We start from the raw sequence: 14,549 nt of genomic DNA on the forward strand, positions 1-14,549 counted from the left end.
CACCCTCAATCTCTCTTCCTAAAAAACAAAAAATAAAATGAAGGAAATCCTGCCATATGTGCCAATTTGGATGAACCTCGAGGACACTATGCTAAGTGAAATAAACTAGTCATAGAAGGACAAATACTACATAATTCCACTTATATGAGGTATTGAAAATAATCAAACTCATAGAAGCAGAGTAGAATGGTCATTGCAAGGGGCTGCGGGGAGGAGGAAATGAGATACTATTCGTCCATGGGTATAAAGTTTTAGTTTTTACAAGATGATTAAATTCTAGGGATCTGCAATAAAACATTTAATTTAACAATGGTGTATTGTACACTTAAAATTTTGTTAAGAGATGATCTCATAGTGTTCTTACCACAATAAAAAAATTAGCTTAAATCATGGAAGAAATTGGATCCATAATTCATATGTAACTATTCACTTACAGAGTATGTCCAGCAAGGCAAGCAGAGTTCTTTCATGTTTTGATAAGCTCATGACTGTGATACTCAACTGGAATTTGTAGTCTTCTCTGAAGTTTTTCTGAATTGCTACAGTCATGGAGTGATATCTTCTTGGAGCCGATTGTCTGAAAGTCAGCTGGGGACACGAAGTTGGTATGTGTTTTCAATTCCTGGGATAGTGAAAGGAAGTAATGTTCTTGGGGTCATCTCTCTTCTCAGAAAATTGGAAAAGGTCGAGAAATTAAATTATACATTCCTTTAGATGCAAAAATGAATGTCTGTCAAAAAAGAATGTCCACCTAGGGACATGAATCCTTTTGGTGGTTGACTGGGTTCATGGTTGTGGTCTGAGGGCATGAAATGGGTTGAAACCTGCTTGTTAATATGAGTCCTTTGATTTGCATTTTTAAAAATGTATTTGTGTGAGACAGAGAGAGATAAAGCACAAGTGTGGGAGGGGCAGAGAGAGAGGGAGACAAAGAATCCCATGCAGGCTCTGTGCTACGGAGCCTGACAGGGGCTCGAACTCACAAACTGTGAGATCATGACCTGAGCCAGAACCAAGAGTTGGAGGCTTCACCGACTGAGCCACCCAGGCGCCCCTGATTTGCATTTTTAAAATTTTCATTCTCCAAGTGGAAAATTGACCTGCTACAAAGTACAAATTTCCTGAAAGCTAGACTGTAAAATGATTTAAAACCTATTTTGAGATGTTTCAAATATTTTGAAAAATGTTAGTTATGTATAACTGAAGATAGTGTGCTGCCTAAAAATATAAGCAAAATAGTTTAAAGATTATGCTAATTGGCAAGTGAAACATAAATAATAAGTTGTACATTTACCTGGCGGTATGATATTTAAAAGAAGCCAAGATTAAAAGGAAAAACTTGTATCTATGGGCGTCACGGAGAAGTGACTATGGAGACTGACTGCCTTTCATGTGCTTTGTGTGGAGATATGCTCCTGTGTCCCAGGAAAATGCTGTCTTGTCTCTCTCATGGGTTAAATTTAGCCTCCCTCCCAACCTAAAACGTGCTTTTTAATAACACAGGGCCTCAGTGGAAGCAAGATATCTTTTTAGTTAAGTATTTTTTGAAGGTGGATGAGATGGTGATTGACTCAAGAGGTTGGTGGGAGGCTTAGCAGGCATTCCTAGAATTGCAGGCGTGTCCGATTCCATTTTACAAAGGAGTTTAAAATAGAAGACACAGAATTAGTCTGTCTAGGAGCTTTAATATTGCCTGGTCATCCAGCTGTGATGTGGAGGCCAGAACAGTGGCAACCAGTGTTTTCAGAGCCCTCAGTGGTACGTCTTCTTAGGAGTCTTTCACTGGGGCCCTCGAAAGAAAAGTTGTCTTTATCACAGAAGCGTCTAGAGAGTCTTAAGATATTTACATTGTTCTACCCAGTTAGGAAATTCAAGTTTAATCGATGACTGCAGCTTTAAATGAATTGTCAGGAACAGGCAACTTCTTTTATTGATGTTAGACTCCTGTACCATCTTCTACTAAGGTTTTAATGGGCTCTCTCTCTTAGGGTTAGGACACAGATTTTACTTTATTTAAAGAAGATCATGCAGTTCGTTCCAGGGACACAAAGAAAACAAAGAAAAACAAAGCACTCAAGGGGCGCCTGGGTGGCGCAGTCGGTTAAGTGTCCGACTTCAGCCAGGTCACGATCTCGCGGTCTGTGAGTTTGAGCCCCGCGTCAGGCTCTGGGCTGATGGCTCGGAGCCTGGAGCCTGTTTCCAATTCTGTGTGTCTCCCTCTCTCTCTGCCCCTTCCCCGTTCATGCTCTGTCTCTCTCTGTCCCAAAAAATAAATAAAAAACGTTGAAAAAAAAATTTAAAAAAAAGAAAAACAAAGCACTCAAGTAGTCCAAATAGAGCTGGTTGCCTATGCTTTTTGCATTCAAGTTTTGGATTTTTCTAGGTCTCTCTACCACGTGGCATGAATAACGATAAGACCAGTTCTCATTGTGTTGGGAGTAAATACTCTCAATAAAAGAAAGCACATATTTGCAGCAGGCATGCCTTGGAATTCATGATTATCTGGGCAAGGGTGAATGAAGGGCTTGTGAGCCCACTGGGTGTGAAGTGAATATTTAAATGAAGAGCAGTTATAGGAGTGACCCCTTCTGAAGAAATTGATAGTAAGGGAAGAGAGAGTAAGAGGCTGGGTAAATACTCAAAAGCTGGTGCGAGTCGATGGACCACTTTAAAAGGAGAGGGGTAGGGGCGCCTGGGTGGCGCAGTCGGTTGAGCGTCCGACTTCAGCCAGGTCACGATCTCGCGGTCCGTGAGTTCGAGCCCCGCGTCAGGCTCTGGGCTGATGGCCCAGAGCCTGGAGCCTGTTTCCGATTCTGTGTCTCCCTCTCTCTCTGCCCCTCCCCCGTTCATGCTCTGTCTCTCTCTGTCCCAAAAATAAATAAAAAAAAAAAAAAAAAAAAAAAAAAAAATAAAAGGAGAGGGGTATATCCAGTGGTTATCATTCCAGATTGGTCATATCAATGGATCTAAGGCCTAAGGCAAGGAGTGATTTCATGAAAATATCTATGCGATGTAAGCGCACACACTGCTAGTTACTCTCGTGCTAGCAACTGGTGTCTTAAGAGGACCACTTCCTTAGCCAATAACACCCTCAACCCTGGGCACGGCTAGCTTCTGGGGTTGGTGGCCCTGGGACGTAAGTAGAGATTAGCAGCAATATCATTGCCTCTGGGAGGGAGCCCATTGGTGTAGTTCCGTTGCCCACTCTCCTGGGAACTGTTCTCAGGACCAGTGACTTCAGTGGGCATAGACAGAAGTGACGGCAGCTTCTCTGGGCCCTGGTGATTTTGACTTCATCATGTGTCATTGGCATACACTGCCACTTTTGGCGTAAACAGTCGTAGGAGCTGGGCCATGCAAGAGGGCACAGTGGAGAGCATGTGAAATACCCCTGGCGAGGTAGAGGAGAATTAGAGAATTCAAGGCAAGTTGGAGGTCCTCCAGAATTGGGGGGGCAGGGCCAGTGTTGCAGTCTTTAGCCTTTAGTTGTGACCTTCTCTTTATCCTAGGTTAGGACAACCTGAGAATGAGATTTGATTACTTTGGACCAGATATTCAGCTTAAATTCTGATGTTTTGAAGTGTGAGGTGTTTAGAGGAAACCAATAAATAACCAAGAAAGGAGAATTGTAAAGCACTCCTTTCCTTTCGGTTTTCTTTCCATGTTTCTTAATTCACGTCAAGATTTTTTTTTTTATTCCCTTTATTTCAAGATTTCCAGCTTAATTTTGCAGGAAGAGAAGCTTTGTATAAGTAAACATTCCGTTTGCATTCTTCCCACAAATGTGAAAGGAATATAATGAGGATGAGTTTTATTGAAGCCCTAAAGGCCAGAGCCAACTGGATAGATCCTTTAAAAATACATGGTGGCTGTTAACTCTGGAAATTGAGCATCACTACTTTCCATTCTGTCATTTACTCCTCAGTGGCTCAGCTCCACGTTGATCATTAGAATCAAACGTCATCTCCAAGTTTGGCAAACAGCTGCCCTATTTGGTTTAGGGCTAAAGCCTGTTCTGGCAAAGATGGATCTACTCATTCCAGATGAGAAGGTTTGGATGAGAACAGTGTGGCTGTCTGCCAGAGCTGTGGGGATCAGAACGAAGGCTGCAGTACGTGCACCTCGTGAGGTGGACCCAGGAGTGTAGATGAAACCTATAGACTTGGACTCTGTGTGCTAAAGGTTCAAACTTTGAGCTCTCAAGCCAGCAAAATCCAATCATGAGACAATCACACAGCCTTGGATCTAGGTATGTTACATCATATCCCCCGAAAATCCTTACACATGGCAAAGGTCAGTTACATCTCAGTTCTCCTACCAGAGGAATATTAGCCTGGTCTCTCATAAAACTCCCTGTCCATATGTCACACGTAGTGGTAATGATAATAGAAACAGTAATTTGCTATTACTACTAGAAATATTCTGGATAATATTGCGTTAGTTTAGCCCTTAAGTAGCCATTACGAATCTACCAGCTTCCCACTTATTTGCTGAATAAACTTCTGTGTGTCTAACATTGTGTAATGGCAGATAAAAATGAAGCTAGAAATGACATTCCCTGGCTTTGAGAAGACAAGACATGCTTGTATAAAATAACTTGAGGTAATACGCGGGTAGAATCGGGGTTAGCAGTTTCAAAAGTTAAAGACAATTCTGAAAAAAAAATGCAGGGGTGGGAAGTAGTCAGGGAAGGATGTCTGATTTTTCTGCACATGATAAAGAAAATGTTTGATCCTAGTTGGCAGAGAAGAGAGGATTTAGCTTTGTAGGCTGGTAAACAGCAGCAAAACGATGTAGGTAGGCAAAAGCACCCTGTATGGATTAATGGTAAAGGAAGAAGCAGTGAGGAGCTTGGATAATGGTTGCAGTGGTAGGAGAAAGACTGAGTAAAGATAAGACCAGCCTAAAATGTTCTTGTTAAGGTTGTTGGAAGGAAGCACTGGATAGGTTGGGTGGACCCATGTGATGGAGGCTCTTAACTATCTCGCAAGGGCCTTTGGGTTATCACTCACTCATTCACTTGTTGATACATTTATCAAATGTTTATGTGTTTGGCACTGGACTAGACATTGGGGATGAACAGGACTGATGCCCTAAGGAAGTCACATTAGGGAAAAGAGGCACATAAACAGCTCCATAACATAATGGCTCTAAAGAGGTCTGTAGAAAGTAGCCTGGTGACAAAGCAGAAGGATTAATTTTGCCTGGAATGGAGGCAAGGCTAAGCAACCTTGGAAAAATATATGTTCTGAACCAGATGGAACTGATGGAGTAGGCTATAGAAGCTATTGTAGAACAATCCAGACCCAATGAGAACAGACTAGATGCAGTTACAAAAACTGCAATGGGCACCAGTGAACAAGGAGGGAGGCAGAGGTACTGTAAAGATGCCGTGAAGCTTAGGTGTGCAGCAGACCTAGGTTTGGGTTACTGGAGAAAAACTGTGTGGGAAGGCGGCTGGACGCCCACCAAAGTTCTCACTCATGGGATGGCATTCTTGGTCATTTCCTTTGCATCCTCTAATGCTTCAGGCATTTTCTGTGCCTCTGAATCTGTGACTGTTTCCCTCACATCCCCTTCCACCCCCCGAATGCTCTTGTTCTCCTGGAGAAATCTTATTTATCCTTCACATGTCACTTCTCTTGTACCCAGAGTAATTCCTCACTCCTATAGGTAAATATCTCCACTTTGTATATAACTCGACTTTGGCACTTACCTTATCATAGTTCGCCATTTATGTGCGGATTTCCTCTGTAGATGGTTCATTCGAGGACAGGGATTGTGTTTTATTTATAGCAAAAGCAAGATTGAGCCTAGTCTTGGCTTCGAATCCCTGCTTTACCACTTACTAGCTCTGTGAATTTTAGAAACATGGTTAATCTCTCTTTACTTCATTTATAAAATAGGGCAAATAATATCTACCTAATAAGGTTACTAATTAAAAACCAAGATCATGTATGTAAAACAACTGTCAGAGTGATTCATTCATAAAGACTCAATAAACATTAATCTTTTTCTTCTCCTTTACTCACCATTCATATCCACAGTGCTCAACACAGAGCCTGGTATATAGTAGGAACTCAACAACTTTGGTTGGATATACAAACTGTAAAATTTACCGGTGCTTATCACATTCCTTCCAGACATTGTTCTAGGCACTGTGGGTGTATATGAACTCATTTAATGCTTTCCGTAACACCGTGAAAACATCATTAGTATCCTCATTTTACTTATGAGGAAACCAGGACATGATACCCGAAGTCTCTGCTCTTGTCTTAATTAACCCTTTTTCTGCAGGTTCATTCTGTGGAATTTACATATGATGTTGAACCTTCTGGCAGTTTCTCCTGGTGATGATCTGGCCCATTCAGAGGGTTCCAAAAAGCAAGATTGCCATTTGTCTTGAGTAAATCCATTCTTGGTAAGCATGCAGGGACTTCTGAAGGCTTTTCAATTCTTCAAAAATTATTTCCTGTAAGAAAAAAGAGCTATTCCTTTTTTTTTTTTTTGTGGAAAATCCTCCACTAGTATGGACATCTACTCAGATTAGCCTGTGATTTAACTAAGTAATATATTCGTTTGAGTCCTACTTAGAGGTTGCTCCATTGTCAAGATATAGAGTTATAAGACATGATAGTTGCCCTTGATGAATAACCAGTGCCACCAGCACCAAAACTGCCATTTTGTGAACTAACTTCTATGTGGCATCCCTAGGACTAAGTTACAACTCACTGCTACATCTCCATTTTGCAGCTGAAAACTAAAGCTCACAGAGATAACTAATTTGCCCAAGGTCACAGAGCCAGCACATCTTTGTACTCAGCTCTTCTTGACTCTGATTTTACTTGGGGAAACAAGAGCAACATAATTAGGGGAGCTGGACATGGCTTCATAGGGGTTTATCCTTGGTTCGTCTCAAGAGGAAAGGATTGAAGATATATGATCAGTACTCTCCAGGGTAGAGTTCTCGCTGTCTGGGTGACATTCATGAGAACCTCGTGTTATTTCAAGCGAGCAGCAGTGCAGAAGAGGAGAATAGAGCGGAAGACACAACGCAGGGTGGCTTGGGTTTGGGGCTGGCTAACTCCTCAATTTATTACAAAACTAAGAATAATACTGGTATTTGCCTCAAAGCGTTGTTGTGAGGATTAGTTGGCACCAAAAAGATACTTTACCGAGGTAATTTGCTTATAAGGGCATCTATTTATTTGTCTGCCTGGCTTCTATGAGGCAGAGAGAGGCATTCACTTATTAGCGGGAACATAAATAGAAATGGCACAGAGACATGAAGCAGGAGGTTCCTGAGGAAACCACGAGGGAGCCATGAGTATGAAGAACCAAAAGGCAGAGAAGGGAGGATGTGAACTGTGTATCACCAGAGTGGTGGGAATTGTCACATTTTTATCCCTGAAGGGCAAGAAGGTAACCCAATGTATTAATTTTCTATGGCTGAATAACAAATGACCACAAACTTTGTGGCTTAAGATAGACAAGGTTATTATCTCACAATTTCTGTGGGTCAGAAGGCCAACCATGGCTGAGCTTGGTCCTCTGCTCAAGGCCAACAGGGAATCTCAGTCCAGTTTTCTACTGTGCTGTCTTCTAGAACAACATAATCAAGGAGCAACCACCCCGCCGTCCTCACAGTGTCTCCACATCCAAGGGGAGGGGTTACACAGTGGGTATAGACCAATGGTGGGAATCTTGGGGACCATCTTAGAATTCTGCCCACCACTCCCAGGATGATGGTGGCACCAGCATCGTTCAGTTCTTGAGCTCTATTCCAGCTCCCTGGGATCTTTGCGCAGTCCCTGGGTCTCTCCTTGCTAAATGCTGTAATTTCTTGAATGAATCAAAAGACCCTATTTAAGACCCAGAAGGAGGGAAACATAACAAAAACTACCTTTTCTGACCTGAAAAATTCTAGTGAAAAAGAAAAAAAAACTGCTTCAGTCATTTTCTTTTAATTATTCCTGATAGATATATTAGCACTGAATTTTGATTTGAGCAGAAGTACAATTACATGGCTATATACAAACTATAGCTAGTCTCAAGTCAGACATTCTTTTTAAAAAGTAGAAAGCTCCAAAAACAATTCATTTTCTGACTAGTTAGATGAGAGAATATTTTTCTATAATAAATGTCACTTTAAAATTAGCCAATGAGAGTATAATAGTTTTCTCTTTTACCCACTCACTATGTAATTTTTCAGTTTGTGGGGAAGCCAGAAGATGAATTTTTTTGTAGGAAATTAAACATTATACACATGTTTTCTCAGAAGGGGTCCACACGCACAGTATTAATTACAAGTGATGAAATGGCATAACCTTATGACATTTAATTTTGGTGGTGTTTTAGTGTATTGACGGATGGAGCCCAATTTCCTTTGTACTTTATTTAAACCCATCTTATGGTTTCTAGCAAAAAGCTTAAAACTGAGCAAAGATGATAAATAAGACTAATGTGCACAAAGTACACATTCCTTTCCAAGCTGGAAAGTACATACATTCCTTTTTTCCCCTACTCGGCCAGCTAAGCACAGACTGTACTTGTGAATAAGTCAAGAATAAAGTCATAAACTCCAAGTATGCAGTTTTAAAAACTAATTGATATATGTGACTTTTCACTGACACAAGATTCCTTGGGAAATCAGTATTGATGCTAAGTACAGAAATGACTGTGCCTTGGTTCCCTGGTTTGGGACACCTTGGGACCCTTCCTTCCCTGTTGGCATTAATGTGCTGCAGGGAGGAGCCAATTAGATAGAAACGGCAGCAGCCCTCTGTCATTGGGAGAACAGGGAGCAGGACAGGCTCCAAGTTTTCCACGTTATTTATTTTCCAATAGGTCTGGGTCTCTTTCCCTCAGACACTAACACTCAGCACAATAGGACTAATCTTCCCCATTTGCTCTTTTGGGGTCTCCGCCTCTCAGCATGAAGGTAGCCCAGATACAGGTGATGAGAGCGCACCTGTTTCTGTTTTCCTCTTAGTGGGATAGTGCTACTTAGGTGATACAGTTGCATGACAGGGAAGCCCACGGGGTTTCTGGGAAGATGGAGCCTCGGAGCCACAAGTGCTCGCGTCTGGCCTTGCACCTTCAGGTCTCCCTGGTCACCAGTGTCTCTGCCTCCCCACAGGTGGGCAAGGACACTGAATGGACTTTCTATTCCCATGCTCACGTTCAGCCAAGAACATCCCACAACAAAACTCCCAGATCCCAAACCTAATAGCTCTTGGTGGCGCATCTCTTTCCATTGCCATGTAAAGCCATTTGCCTTTTAGCACATACACTGTGGCAGAGCGACTAGAACATGCGATGCCAGCATCAGCTGTACACTTGGCCCCGGGTTGACAGTTCTTCTACGTATGCCCTGCTATTGTGTCTGGGTCCATCCTCCAGAAGCCTGATCTCATCATCGCGATAAATGTCTCTATTGTCTTTTTCTGTTCTTTGTCTCACATAGGATCATACTAGTTCATTAGGTATATTTTGAAGTCTTTGGCCCTTAAACAGAAAGGGTCAGGCTCCTAATCCCTAGGTCCTAATCTAGGTCCTCTGCCCCTTTGTAGGAATATGGTTGCAAAGTGATACACGGGGAAAGGCAGCAGTCAGCAATGTCAGTGACTGAAATGCAGATAGATGTGTTGATGGAAGGTGACATCTATTTCCTCTACCAGTGATCGGCAGGACTCAAGATCTTGCCATACTCTACATTATATGAGGGCAACAAAGGGACTTGAGTTGTATCCACATGATAATGACTGTGCTCACAACAGTCTAAATATAGTGTCACTTATTTTCAGGTGATAGTGTTTCTGCTCTCAGGAATTCTCTCTGACTAGATTCCATTTATTTCTCTTTTAATGTTGAAAACTTCTGCGATTTCCTAGAGGGTTTGTGTGGCTTGTTTATCAAGTGATGACAGAGAAATTTTTCTCCAGATCACAGCTATTATAGGCAGGGTTCTGTCTTTTTCCTGACTCAAGGGTGGTATCTTCATGTTTGAGTGGCATTACTTCCTAAAACATTTACTCATTGTCTCCTTAGGCATAAACTTGTTCCTCTGAGTGATGAAATTCTGGTTCTTGGGCTTTAAAAGTATTTTCTTCAGTTTTCCTGTCCTGTGCTCCTGAAGCAGAACCTCTTCTGGTTCTGAGGGAGCCACATAACCCCTCTGCACTAGGGGTAGTGTTTGCCAGTGTCTGCTCTTTGGGGAAGGAGAAGAGCTGCTGGAAAAATGTAACCATCCTGAGACCAGAGAGGAGCTTAGCCAGAAGTTGCCAGATTGCTCTAGGAAGGAAAACTATATTTAGCAAAATAGTATTAGTTTGTCAATATCTTTTTTTCCCCCTCTCTCTATAGAGTTACTTTTTTCTGGACATTTTATGTAAATGCAATCAGAAAATATATAGTCTTTCCCCCAATTTTAGAGGGAAAAACATTCAGTCTTTCACCAGTAAGTATAAGCTAGCTGCAGAGTTTTTATAGGATCCCTTTATCAAGTTAAATAAATTCTTTTCATTCTAGGTACTGAGACTTTTCATCACAAATGGATGTTAGATGTTATCAAATGCTTTCTTGCATGTATTGAGATGGTCATGTAGTTTTTGCACTATACTCATATTATTCTATTAAAATGATTTTATAATGATTGATTTTTACATATTCAGTCAACTTTATATTCCCAAGAGAAATCCTGCTTGGTCATGGTATATAATCCTTTTTACATGTTGCTGGCTTCATTTTGCTAATGTTTTATTGAGGGTTTTTACATCTCTACTCATGAAGAATCTTGGTAAGTGGTTTTCCTGTGATGTCTTTGTTTGGATTTTGGGAAATTTTTGCTCATATTTTATGAAAGAGTTTTTGAAGGATTGGTATTACTTGTCTTTTAAATATTTTATAGAATTCACCAATAAAGACCTCTGGGCCAAGGCTTTTCTTTAAAGAAAGATTTTCATTTAATAATTCACATTCTTTACTTGTCTATTCTTGTTTTCTCTTTCTCTTTCAGTTTCATCAATTTATGTCTTTCTATAAATCTTCTTATTTTATCTGAATTGCCTAATTTGTTAGCATAAAGTTGTTCATAGCATGCCCTTATGATCCTTTTTACTTTCTGTATGGTTGGTAGTGATGTCTTCTTTAACATTCTTGGTTTTAGTAATTTTCATCTTTTCTCTTTTTTTGTTGATCAGACTAGATCAGTTTTCTTAACCTCAGCACTGTTGATACTTGGTCCCAATTCTTTTTATTGTGGAGAAGCTGTCATATAATGTAGGACACTTAGCAGCATCCCTCCCTAGCTTCAGGCAACCACTCATCTACTTTTGTCACTATGGATTTAGTTTGCATTTTCTAGGATTTTGTGTAAATGGTACTGTAGTATGAACTCTTTTATGTCTGGCTCTTTCATTCAGCATGAGATTCACCTATGTTGTTGTATTAGTTGTCGACCCAGCCTCCTCCCCTGGCTTCCTATTTTTGATGCTAAGCAGTATTCTATCATAAGGATAGTCCACAGTTTGATATTCATACCTTTGATGGATATTTGAGTTGTTTCAGGTTTGGTTTATGCTGCTGTAAACATTTGTGATAACTCTTTGTGTGAACTTAGGTTTACATTCTTTTGGGTGAATACCTAGGACTGGACTGACTGAATCCTATGGAAGGTGTATATTGAACTTTTTGAGAGACTACCAAATAGTCTTTCTAAGTGGTTGTACCATTTTGCATTCCTACCAACAGTGTATGAAAGTTTCAGTCTCTCCACATCCTTGCCAACACTTGGTATTGGTAGTATATATGCAATTTCTTAAAGTGTAACTTCATGTAAATTAATAGTTACAAACATATACTATTATGTGTATAACAAATAATCCTAGAGAATTTTTGTTTTTTAGTGACTGAAGGAGTTTTGGGATCTCTCTCTTCCTTTTATTTTCATATGTTGTATTAAATTGGATACTTAGGAAAGAAAATTCATATTCTTTAAGTCACCAGGGGACCCCGTAACCCACTGTAGCTAGGATTAACAAAAGGCACCACTTTTAGTATTTTTGACATGAAGAATTTTTTATTTCTTAACTCTTTGAATTACAATTGGGAGGAATGGAGAAGAAAAAAAAAACGATTAAAAACTATAGGTAGGAAAGGGGGAAATAGGTTGGAATATGGTGATTTCCACAGTAGTTTCAGTTATATTTGGTCACATTGATGTCCTCAAACCATAACTCTATCCATAGATTTCAACCAAAGTCTGGGCAGCCAAATTGAGACTCCTCACATCTATTAACCTCTAGTATGCTTTCTCCTCAGTTTTCCACTTTCTACTGTTCCTCCAATTATGTTAACATGGCCTCCTAAGAGACCAAAGGTCATAAGAAGTTGGCAGCAGCTGTGACCCATTCTCCAGCTTGCTCTGTAGGCCTCGATGCTGTCCATTTCTGCCTTACTATTCAGTTACCAGCCCACAGAGCAGCTGGAGTGGGGTACAGGGGTGGAAGTCCTAGGTGAGAGGAGGACTTGGGTGGGGAGCTCACTGAAGTACATCTGGCCCTCATGAGTACTTTGGGGGGTCTTGAGCTCGAGTGAGGTCCTCCAGACATGGTGATGCTATATAAGAATGTGTGGGACTCCAACATAAGGTGAATGTGTAAAAGTGGAGAGAGAAAGTAGAAAAGAGAAAAAAGTAGAGGAAGAGAAAACAGAAGGAAAAAAATTGTCACCAAGGAAAAGATATTTTAAATTTTTTTTAACATTTATTTATCTTTGAGAGAGAGAGAGAGAGAGAGAGAGAAAGAGAGCACAAGCAGGGGAGGGGCAGAGAGAGAGGGAGACATAGCATCTGAAGCAGGCTCCAGGCTCCGAGCTGTCAGCACAGAGCCCCAGATGGGGCTCGAACTCATGAACCATGAGATCATGACCTGAGCTAAAGTTGGACGCTTCCCCAACTGAGCTGCCCAGGTGCCAGAGCTTTTTAAAAATATAAAAATAATCTACGACAAAGTTTCCCATTTTTACATTAACAATACCCACTATATCCTCTGCCTTCTCCTGCAATGGTATTTTTGGTGGGAGAGAACCAATACCATAGGGGGGAGCTGTTGTGCCTGAATGTGTTGCTGCATTCTTACCTAAATCACAGCCTGTGCAAGATGGAGAAGGGGGGAGGGGAGAATGAGTCCTGGCATGAGGTCAGAAGCCTGACTCTGTGGCTAACCAACCTCAACTCCTCTGGGCCTCAGTTTCCTCAACTGTAATGCAGCAGTTAACATGCTGCAAAATAGCCCGTTATCAAAGGGCTATTTTGAAGATCAAAATGAGATGGTGTGAAAACTGGCACTCAGTGAAGGCTTTTCATCTGCAATACTTTCATGTTTTCCAGTTTTGAAGCAATGATTGTGGGAGCTCAACCGTGGGAGCTCAACTGGGAAGCTCAATTGTGGGAGTTCCGAACAATCTCTTAATTGTCATATGTCTTCAGTGGCATAATGGGAATATAGGATTGGAACAAGTTTCATCTGGGTGCCTTTCACTTTTACTGTTTTGATTATTATCTATACTGATGCTTGCAGACAGGCAGCCCTTGAAAGATCATGGCTTCTAAAAGTTTAATTCTTTCCACTCAGTTATTGAAACTTAGCATATTTTTGCTATCCTCATTGTAGATATCATACTATCTGGCCTCACACACTCTCTGGACCAAATCTGTCCTTTCCTCTTGAGGATTGTCCAGTTTTTCTCCAGTAAACCCTGTAATGAGTTTCATTACCAAGATGCTTGCTGTTTCCATGCCTACGAGTCCTGTTTTCCAAACTGGCTGTTCTCTGGCTGGCAAGAGTGAACTGATTTAACTCCAGAAACATTTTAAACTTCCCGAAAGCTTAAATGGCCAGGGGTGCTCCCACAGATCCTCTGCAGTATTCTTTTCTGAGGTCAAGGTTCATGCTTTCTTTATAACTATGATTTTCTGTAGATGTCCAAACTGTAACGGCCATCAGAGATTGTTCTACAGCTGTCGTCACAAGAGACTGTCTTCCCACAGCCCTTCCTTTCCAGAATCTCCTGAATGCTTTGTTCTCCAGCTGCTTTTTTGATGATTTTGGTTTCCAGAACTTTTACCTGCTCGGGATGAACTTGTCATCCTTGAGCGGCCTTGGCAATGGCTTCCCATGGCGTCTGACGCTGAAGACTAAATATAGCAAGATGAAGCCCAAAGCATTCTCCAAGGAAATAAAATCGAGCAACGTAACTGGATTATTCTTGGTTATCTTGCAGATATCCGTGTGACCAGACGTCTGCAAATGGTGGTGAGGTCATTTCTAGTCGCCTTTTAATCTGCTGGCAGCTGGCTTCTGAAAGCTTCTTGATGGTTTTTCTTTTTTTTCCCAAAGCCAAAGGCAGCCAGCAATTTGGAAACTTTCCATGTTGGTTTGTCATTTCGACTTTCACAAGTAACTTTGTAAGGTTCCTTTTCCTTTCTTTCCTCATTTCAGGCTGGTTTTTTTTGTGTGTGTCGGGGGGGGGGGCGGGGAGGTGAAGGT

The 14,549-nt window shown here is 41.1% G+C and overlaps 1 long non-coding RNA gene across 2 annotated transcripts in view; it reads left to right on the top strand.

Moving 5' to 3' along the window:
• The window catches only part of LOC131508127 (uncharacterized), a 76,902-nt gene that overhangs the window by 18,282 nt on the left and 44,071 nt on the right, over positions 1-14,549 (top strand). For both annotated transcript variants that reach the window (XR_009259844.1, XR_009259845.1), the window contains exon 2: positions 437-605. This is a non-coding gene — a long non-coding RNA (uncharacterized LOC131508127). The remainder of the gene's footprint in view (positions 1-436; positions 606-14,549) is intronic.

The sequence above is a fragment of the Neofelis nebulosa genome, chromosome 3, assembly GCF_028018385.1.
Source record: "Neofelis nebulosa isolate mNeoNeb1 chromosome 3, mNeoNeb1.pri, whole genome shotgun sequence".
In the NCBI taxonomy this organism is placed as follows: Eukaryota; Metazoa; Chordata; class Mammalia; order Carnivora; family Felidae; genus Neofelis; species Neofelis nebulosa.